Source organism: Bubalus kerabau, chromosome 6, assembly GCF_029407905.1.
Source record: "Bubalus kerabau isolate K-KA32 ecotype Philippines breed swamp buffalo chromosome 6, PCC_UOA_SB_1v2, whole genome shotgun sequence".
NCBI classification, from domain to species: Eukaryota; Metazoa; Chordata; class Mammalia; order Artiodactyla; family Bovidae; genus Bubalus; species Bubalus kerabau.
The window spans coordinates 85,351,019-85,361,228 of record NC_073629.1 but is presented as its reverse complement, the minus strand read 5'-3'; the positions used below and the strand labels follow the sequence as shown (position 1 = coordinate 85,361,228).

Sequence of the window (10,210 nt, the reverse complement as noted above, 5' to 3'; positions counted from 1 at the left end):
TAGAAAAAGAATAGTCTTCGACTATGGCTTGACCACAAAATGTTAAACCATTTCTGAGGAAACATGGTGTTTAGGTAGAAGAGGATTTGAAGCACTGTGGAAGGTTTGAGCAATTCTTTACATGGGCAGTCTTGTCTGGAGAATTACATGACCACCATTCATGTAATGATTTAATGATATTCTCAAAGTTTAGATACCTAAACCATTAAGGAGCTCATTGTCGTTTTCAAAGTTAATATTATAATGGCCCAATTTCAATTCAATGTCTTAAAATAGTTCTCAGTCATAAAAAGATGTAAATAGCTAAGAACTATAAGAAATTCATCAATTACCAGCAATTTCCTCATTACGTCACTCCAGTCACCCTGAAAATCCCCCACATATGATCCTTCAGCCCATCTCCCATGACCTTGTGGAACCATGTGAAAGCATCCTCTGATGGCCCCAGTGATGTTTCAAATGGATGACAATAATATCATTATACATTTGTTAACAACAATTCCTTGTTGTTTAATTTTCTTCCATTGCCACATGTGTCAAATTTCCATGAGAAGTACAGAGAATATGATCTGATAAATATTTTCCTTTTTTAAAGGCCAGTGTAAGTGGATCTTGAAGGTAGATGTGAATGGCCCAAAAGGATAATGGGCCTCCATCTGGTTAGGCTGGTGCTTCTCAGCTCTTCTAGAAAGAGCGTCATGTCTATGTGACATTTTCAATCTGCATTCTTTGCCCCTTTAAATGTCCTGATCTTTTGCCACAATGAACCACTGTTTCTTATGGAAGATGGTCAAACACTTCAGAGTAGGTGTGTAAGTAATATGTGTGTGGTATGTATTTGTGTGTGTGTGTGTGTGTGTGTGTGTGTGTGTGTGATGTATTTCAGTCAAGAGAGAGCTGACAACTGTAACATTAGTAGGTGTAATGTTATTACCAAGCATTACTAGGTGCACTAAAAGGCAAACATAAATTTTAAGAAATGGAATATTCCTGTAACTTTAGAGCAAAATGGAGAAAACATGGAAGGAATGAGAATCCAACTGGAGGGATCAGATTTCTTTGATTGTTTCTTTATTAACTATTGCCCCCAAAATAATCAGATCTTCTAGAAGTCTATAATAAAGGTAAAAGTTAGTTCCGGAGACAAAAGCTTTGATTATTGAGAAGGCTCATAAAATGAAGGATTCTTCAACAAAAGTCTCTAATTTAAAGGACTCTTTGATGACTGGAAAACAGAATCATCAAAAGAGAATTCAAGATAAAGACTAAGTTTTCACCTTATTCCCTGGACAGTTAGCCCATCCAAATAGAGGACCTAGTTGAGGTAATGCTACCACTTCCAGTTCCGGGCGTATCCCAAAGCCAGGAGTAACCCAAGAAATGCTGACAATCAGATCAAATTTTTAGTTTCCCCTCCTTCAGTTTTACTCATTTCCAATCAGTTATCAAGTAGCCTCCAAAATGATCTTTCTAAAACACAATCTAACCTGTCTTTACAACTGATTCAAACTGCCTTGGACAGTTTACAAGGTTGTACATGATCTTCCCCATCACCCTCTTCAGCCTTGTCTCCATAATTCCTCCCTGCACTCTCTCTGCTTCTGGATCACATTGACCTGAATAACCAAACGTTTTGTGACTTTTGCCACCATTAGGCCAGAACTGACCGCTTTCATGACTTCTTCAAGTAACATCTGGAAGCCTATAGGGAGATCTCAGTCCTGAACAAACCCACCCATGCAGAGTTAACCCACCCAAGGCTGATCTGTGTTCAGTGCTGCTCCGTGCCACCCAACCAAGCTCTAGACCCAGGTCAATGGCTGTTTTACCTCCACTCTGCCAAGATTCAAATCTCAATGACCAAGAAACTTCAACATGCCAAAGTTTCAGTACAATTTCATGGTCAAACGGAAAATATTTCTATTCCATTTGTATAAATCTCCAGGAATGAAGGGATGAGAGGTGGTACCAAAATGTTTAAATACAGAGATTTAAACAAAGTTGTCGTTTCTATTTTTATATATGGCCGCTCTGTGCTCCCAAGACAGCCTTTGCAAGATAGGAGACAAATCCAAATGACAAATACTGTTCTGTATTCAGAACTCTCTCTCTCTGACCTGTGAAGGAAGAGCTTTAGATGGGATTCCTTCTTGGTAGAGGATATTTTTTTTTCCTAGAGAATCTCCCATGCCTCTCCCTAAAACCTGAGGTCACTAGATTGGTTCTCCAGACATGCTGAGATGTGTCTGTCTGGATCCCACAAGTGGAAACATGATTTATTTCACAGGAGAATTCTCAATATCCCCTAAAAGAGAGTTCCATCAGGTCTCAATCTGCAGTTTTCCAGACACCCTCAGACATGTCTAGATCCATGGGTAGACATGGCTAGTGCTCAAGCCGAGACACAGCTACACCTTAATTTATGGGTGAGGTGGGAGAAAAAGTATCTGTGGAAAAGGATGTATTTGAGCCATATTTTGAAAGCAGAGAAGGATTTATGGAAACACTGCAACAAATGATTCATGAAGAGAAAGCAGAACCATTATAGAGGCCAAATATCAAAATAATCCACTTTAAACAAATTTTGCTAAGCTGTCCAGAGAAGGACATACTGACATTCCTTGAGATCATACCAACTCACAGTGACAACTCAATAAATATTGTTGAATGAATAAATGAATGAATGAGTAAATTTTTTCATTTACTTTAAGCAAATTAAATTTGGCTCTGAGCCCCTACTTGCCATAGGCAGGGAGGATTCCATTTCAGTCAGCTTTGAGGGTGATTTCCTTCCCTGCCCAGGGTTTTGAAAACAGTCTTGGCAGTATATATGGTATCCACAAAATGAGGGACTGCTACATGGTGTTCACTCTCCTTACAATTACATGCATCCTGTACATGGCATTGCCAGGCAGACAGTCCTCTATCATTTGGTGGTGCTTCAGGTGGGCTCAGAGATGCTTCCCCAGCAGAGCTCTCCAACCAACACAAGCCCAGCCACAGACCTGCTTCAAAAGCCTCAGTGTTAGCGATCCTCTCAGCTGTCTTCCCTTATTTGGTGCTTCATCCATATAGATCATGGATTTCTGTCACTCACAGAAGCACCCCAAGTGCTAACTAACCCTATCTCAATCAGAAAAGGGAAACCCGCCCTTTCCCTTCTAAATAAACCCCCTTTTGTTTCCTTGAATCACAGCACCAGTCTCTATTCATGAGTTCATAAGCCCAAATAGAATAATGAGTGCTTCATAATTTCTGCTTTCAACCCTGACATATAAAAGCTATTAACAATCTCTTAGACAAGGAACGGGTTTCCCAGGTAGCACTAGTAGTAAAGAACCCTCCTGTCAATGCAGGAGACGTAAGAGACGTGGATTTGATCCCTGGGTTGGGAAGATCCCCTGGAGGAGGGCATGGCAACCCCCTGTAGTATTCTTGCCTGGAGAAACCCATGGGCAGAGGAGCCTGGTGGGCTACAGTTGATAGGGTTGCAAAGAGTCTGACATGACTGAAGCAACTTAGTAGGCAAACAAGGAATGCAAATTCAGATCAGAGCATGGGCTCTTATATAAGGGACCTTGCTCTTTCAAGTCTGGAGAGATAACAGCCAAAAAAAATACCAAAATCATGTTGCAGTGTAGTGTTTTCCCCCCAGGATCATTCTAGTTCCCATGATACTGTGGATAATTATGTCTTGCAAAGAACTCTGAATCCAGAGTCAGAAGACTCCACCCTCTGGACTCACTGCAGCTCATCGTGGCTCCATTATCTCTTGTGTAAAAATTGTCCCATTGACCTCCCCAAACCACATGAAGATCAAGTGAAACAGGAATTCTTCAAATCCTGAGAGCTGGACAAAGAGTGCTTACTAGTGCGGATCAGGTCAAAAGTCAGCAGAAACCTAGATTAGTTGCGCCTGCTCCCCTGTGACTCTGGAAAAAAAAAAAAAAAAAAGTCCTCAGAGTTGAAGTGACCCTCATGGCCTCAGAACAGGTGGCCTCTCTTCTCACAGGCGAGTTCTGCTGTTTCATAATCCTGGAGGGAGAACGAGCCCTAGCGGCAATGCACAAGAAACACCAGCCAGAAATGCGATCCTTGGGCCGCTGCGGAGCAGGAAAGCAGGTCTATCACCTGTGCGATGTTTACTGTGGGCCCGGAGGCCTGAAAGGCAGCTTTGTTCAGCCCCCAGGTGAGCTGCAAGAGGAGGGTGCCTCTCCAGCCACCACCACCAAGACGTGCACAAAGCTCTCATTCAGCGGTCCCGTCCTGGCCGTGCCCTCTGATGCTGCCTCTGACTTACTGGGTTCCCTGGACAGAGATAATTTCCCTGGCTGCACCCCCCCCCCCACTGCTGACCCTGCTACTGCATAATGCCACTCCGAGGGCACGGGTAGAATATTACATTCCAGAGAGAAAAGGCAATGCTCTGGCTGAAAAGACCCGGCTGCAGTGGAGGACACTCCCCGTTCACCACAGAGCTCCCAGTGTCCCAGCAGACAATAGGCCTCTGTGCAGCCCCATCTCCTAATGCAAGGACTGCTTACATGTTTTCATCTTTGGAAACTTCAAACTGCTCAGTCCCCAGGAGCGGCTGTACAAGGAAGCGTCTGTCTAGGATGGAAGGGGAGAAGAAGAGGTGAGATTTACCCTTTCAAAATAATCTCCCAGCCAGGTTTATTTATTCCCAGGGGTAATGCCAGGTTTTTGCCAGTTTATTCTCTCATTCACTTAAACAGTCAATATCTATAGATCATCTACAATGTGCTAGGCATCTTGCTAAGATGTCTTACTAGAAATGCCTTGCCCTAAAGAGAAAAATTAAATAAGACTGCCCTGCCCTTAAGCAGATGGTGTCCAAGGGTCTGAAAAAAAGCACTTTGTGTATTGATTTTTGTGTTGGGCATCCTTTTTCCTACTTTGTGCAGTACCTGACCTTTGATCTTCATTCTGTCCTGGCTCCTGAATCCCTTCTAATTTATCATCCTGTGAAAAATAAAAGTCAAAATGGGTTTCCCAGGCAGTCGCTTACTAGTGGAAATGTAAAAACAGCATAATCCCTGTATTGACAATTTGTCAATACATAGTAAAACTGCATATGTATTTACTCTTCTACCCAAAATATCATCTCTAAGAATTCACCCTGAACATAAATGTCTAATAATACAAAACTACACATACACAAGATTATTCAGTGCAGTTATCATTTTTATTTGCAAAACACTGGAAAATACCTATATGTCCAAATATAAAGGACTGGTTCAATAAACCATAGTGTTACACAATGGAATACTATGCTGTTGTAAAAAAAAAAATGATGATCACTATATATTGAAGGAATTATTAACTGACAAAATCAAGATGCAAAATAACATATATAGCATGCTAGCTTTTATGTAAAATAAAAAGAGGAAATAAGAAAACATACAAATCTCTGCTTATTTTTACCCGCCCCCGCCCCCAAAAAAAGGACAAACAAGAAAACAACTAAGCTGGATACCTATAGGATTAAGGAAACAGAGATGAAGGGAGGTGAGAGAGTGAATTCCTCTAAGTATAATTTTTTATATAGTTTTGACTTTTAGATACTATAATAGAGGCTTAAAAATGTAAAGGATCACTATCTTGTAACAACCTATAATCGAAAAGAATATATATATATATGTATATTTATAAAACTGAATCTCTTTGCAGTACACCTGAAACTAACACAACATTGTAAATCAACTATACTTCAAGTTTTTAAATGCTGTAAAGGATATTATTGGGTCAATTGACAAAGTTGGAATAAGGACAATAAATTATATCAAAGTATTTTTTTCAGTGTTTACTGAAATTGATAACCATGTTGCGGTTATGTAAGGAAATACCATTGTCCCTAGAAAATAAACACTGCTATGTTTACGGTAAAGTCTATAATATATGCAACTTACCTTCCAATGGTTCAGAAAAATATTATACATATATATATGTATGTTTATTTACACTGTGTGTATGTCCATATGTAAGCACAAAGGTAAAGAGAGGAAATGAAAAAGCAAATGGAGCAGAATGTCTACAATAGAAGAATCTTGTTAAAGGGCATATGACTATCCTTGTACTATTCTTATTCTTACCATTTTTCTTTATGCTTGAAGTTATTTCGAGTTAAAATTTGTTGCTGTTGTTGGGTGAGATTTCTAATGATTGACATTTCATAAGAGAAATGTGAACATGATTGTCTCAGACTATCTCCTCCTCCAGCGACTGTCTGCACTTCTGGGTGCAGCAACTTCTTGGCCCACCCATGTGTTCTTCCTAAAGTCATTCTCCCATGAGTCTGGCAAGTAAGGATGTATCCTAGGTGTACTCTGCACTGTATCAGGAAGACTGTAATAAAAGGAAATTAAATGGTATAGTTGATCAGGCTTGGACCTGAGTCATCTTGGGTCATTTTGAATAAGAATAGCTACCACCTATGACTTCCCAGGTGGTGCCAGTGGTAAAGAATCTACCTGCCAATGCAGGAGATGCAAGACACACTGGTTCACTCCCTGGATTGGGAAGACCCCCTGGAGTAGGAAATGATACCCCACTCCAATATTCTTGCCTGGAAAATTCCATGGGCATAGGAACTTGGGGATCTACATTCCATGGGCCCACAAAGAATCAGACACGACTGTGTGACTGAGTGCACGCACACACACACACCACTTATGTATCAGAACTATGCCAAGAACTTTATGGATATTGTCTCCTTTGATCCTCACAATAACACTGGGGAGGGAGCAATAATGTCCTTGAGAAAGAAACTGACATATACTGTGAGATGTAGCAATGTCATGACTAGAATTCTGACTGTCTGGTCTCAAAGCCAATGTTCCTTAACCTCCAGGATTTAATACCTGCCCCAAATACAGAAAGACCAGGTCCACCTGTCAACTCTTAACACTCTCCAGGTCTTGGTCTAATGCTACGTCCTCTATAAAGCCCTGCTGGAACCCCAGGAGGCATTGATACTACTTTTCCCATTCTCCCATCTCAGTTGGTAACCACCACTAAAAAAAAAAAAAAAAAGAGAGAGAGAGAGAGAGAGAGAAGAAGAATAAAATTGATAATGTTGTATTATTGTTTTTGCATGTCTGTTTTACTCTTTGGACTTTGACTTCCTTGACAACAGAAACTATATCTTTTCTTCTTTATATTCCCAGCATCTCTGACAGGTTCTAGTTCATGATAGATACTCTCAACGTTATTGAAGCTGTATTGGATTTTGTTGAGTATCTATTGAGCCTTTAAAACAGCTCTATTGTGCTCACATTTTATTCACATAGAAACTGAGGCTTAAACTTGAGCTTTGAGTCAACAGCTTGATATGATCTCCTGCTAAGGCAAATATGATCTTAAACCTCATTAACAGAAGAATCATATGTAGAAAGAGAAAATGGATGACCTAATCTACTGCAGATAATCAGGCCAAACACAGAGAAAAAGACTTCTACATCTACCTGAAGGCAGATGTAGTCAAACTGGATGAAGCCTGAGAGCAAGATGAGAATAGATGGTACTCAAAGACAGCATTGTCTCAGTGGAGACCAAAGGAACTAGGGTTCATAACAACTCAGGGGAGCTTTAGATGTTTTCAAACACTCAGTGCATTCAGTTTTTCTAATTGAACACCAAGAGATGAACTTCAGCTGATGGCTAGTTGTCACTGGGAGAAGGATTAGTGTTCTAAAAAATAAAAGAATATTATTTTTTTCATTCAGCTATATAAAGATGGAGTGAACTGCTTCAGATAATAGTGAGCTCCCTGTCTCTAGAAGTATGCAAGCAATGATTGAATACCACTAGTTAGGAATGTTTTAGAGGGTATTTGAGTGCCAACAAGTGAAAAGACAGGTATAAATTAGTAGCGTCTATATGCAGGTCCTTCAGCCAATCTAAAGACATCCCTGGCCCACCAAAAAATAAACAAATAATAAAGACAAAGTAGGACTTCCCTAGATAGCATGTTCAAAAGCAGAGACATTACTTTGGCAACAAAGGTCCGTCTAGTCAAGGCTATGGTTTTTCCTGTGATCATGTATGGATGTGAGAGTTGGACTGTGAAGAAAGCTGAGCGCCGAAGAATTGATGCTTTTGAACTGTGGTGTTGGAGAAGACTCTTGAGAGTCCCCTGGACTGTAAGGAGATCCAACCAGTCCATTCTAAAGGAGATCTGTCCTGGGTGTTCTTTGGAAGGAGTGATGCTAAAACTGAAACTCCAGTACTTTGGCCACCTCATGTGAAGAGTTGACTCATTGGAAAAGACTCTGATGCTGGAAGGGATTGGGGGCAGGAGGAGAAGGGGATGACAGAGCCTGGTAGGCTACAGTGCATGGGGTTGCAAAGAGTCAGACATGACTGAACAACTTCACTTCAAAGACAAAATAGTAAGTTTTCACAAAGCTAAATTAATTCAATTTAAACAATAACTCAATTATAAAATTACATCTTTTGGTGTTGAAGTTTCATTATTTTTCTACAAAATGAGGATGATAGATGGTTTTTACAGTGCCTGACTTGGCAAAAAAAAAAAAAAATAGCAAGTTGAGAAATCTGTGGTGGTGCCAAAATACTTTTTGAAATTATAGTGAACCATGGAAATTCAAAAGTCTATCAGCTAATGGACCAGACAACCTCTGAGGTCTCTTCCACCCCCAGGAACAAATGGCTCCACATCTCACAGACTTGAACCCTGAGTGTCACCATCTAGGTCCAATACAAACTCACTGGCTTTGGAGTCAGACATGCTGGGCTTCGCACCAAGGTTTAGCTACTCACTAGTCAAGGAACCTTGAGCAAGTTGCTTAATATGTTTGAACCTCAGTTTGCTCATCTATTGATACAAATGAGGATTAAAAATAATGTCCTTCACTGTAGGATTTTGTGTGTTGGGGCCCAAAACCACACTTAGGCTTGTGTGGCATATAACACTAATGGCCACAATTCTTTTCACTTCTTCAACTAAGAGGCAGAACTTACTTTTCCAGCCTTTGTATTTGTATTGGCCTTGTGTTACTTTGGCCAAAAGACTGTAGCAGAAGCAATAGTCTAAGTTGGGGCTGCAAGTGTCTGCTCATGTCTGTTTTTGGTCTTGGAACATTCACCCTGTGCCATGTGAATAAGCCAGGCTGGCCTGTTAGTTAATGAGGTCCAGTCACTCTCACTTCTCTGGTTGACAGTCGGCCAACAACCAGAGAAGGCTATTGAGAGAGGCCATTCATCTGGCCTGCCCTCTATCTGACCACAGATGCAGGAGTAAACCCAGTTGACACCAACCAAGCCTGACCCAGATCTTCAAAGCACCCAACTAACCCCTTGACTCATGAGGAATAATAAATGATAGTTCTTGGAAGCCACACTGTTTCATAGGGGTTGTTATTCAGCAAAAGCTAACTGAAAAACCAGAGTTAATATTTTCTAGTTAAGTGACCTTGAGCAAGCTATTTTCAGTGTTTTAGTTTTAATACTCTCATCTGTAAAACAGATGAACAACTTACTTCATAAGTTTATTGTGTGACTTAAGTGATATTATATAATTAAAATATTTGTTCCTGGTACATGTTAAATATTCCATTCATTATAGATTAAGATTAGTGATAGTAGAAGTAGCAACATGCTTCCTCCCTACCCTACCCTCCACATAGATTCCAGTCCCAAGAACCTGCGAACAGAGGTTATTTGTTTGAAATAACTGTTCATCCTATGACTAATAAGATGTCTAATGCAAAATGCACTCAGTTGGGCTTTGATTGATTTTATATTCCTGACTCACCCTCTGAACTATTCAGTTACGCAAAGTAGGTGCTGCTGCTGCTGCTGCTGCTAAGTCACTTCAGTTGTGTCTGACTCTGTGCGACCCCATAGACAGCAGCCCACCAGGCTCCACTGTCCCTGGGATTCTCCAGGCAAGAACACTGGAGTGGGTTGCCATTTCCTTCTCCAATGTATAAAACTGAAAAGTGAAAGTGAAGTCGCTCAGTCATGTCCGACTCTTAGCGACCCCATGGACTGCAGCCTACCAGGCTCCTCTGTCCATGGGATTTTCCAGGCAAGAGTACTGGAGTGGGGTGCCATTGCCTTCTCCGAAAGTAGGTGCTAGGGTGTTAATTGCTCAGTTGTGTCCAACTCTTTGTGACCCCATGGATTGTAGCCTACCAGGCTCCTCTGTCTATGGAATTCTCCAGAC

General features: G+C 40.8%; 1 long non-coding RNA gene across 1 annotated transcript in view; it reads right to left on the bottom strand.

Annotated features, from left to right (window-relative positions):
- The window catches only part of LOC129655360 (uncharacterized), a 164,284-nt gene that overhangs the window by 46,626 nt on the left and 107,448 nt on the right, over positions 1 to 10,210 (bottom strand). The window contains exon 2 of the long non-coding RNA XR_008715925.1: positions 4,545 to 4,611. This is a non-coding gene — a long non-coding RNA (uncharacterized LOC129655360). The remainder of the gene's footprint in view (positions 1 to 4,544; positions 4,612 to 10,210) is intronic.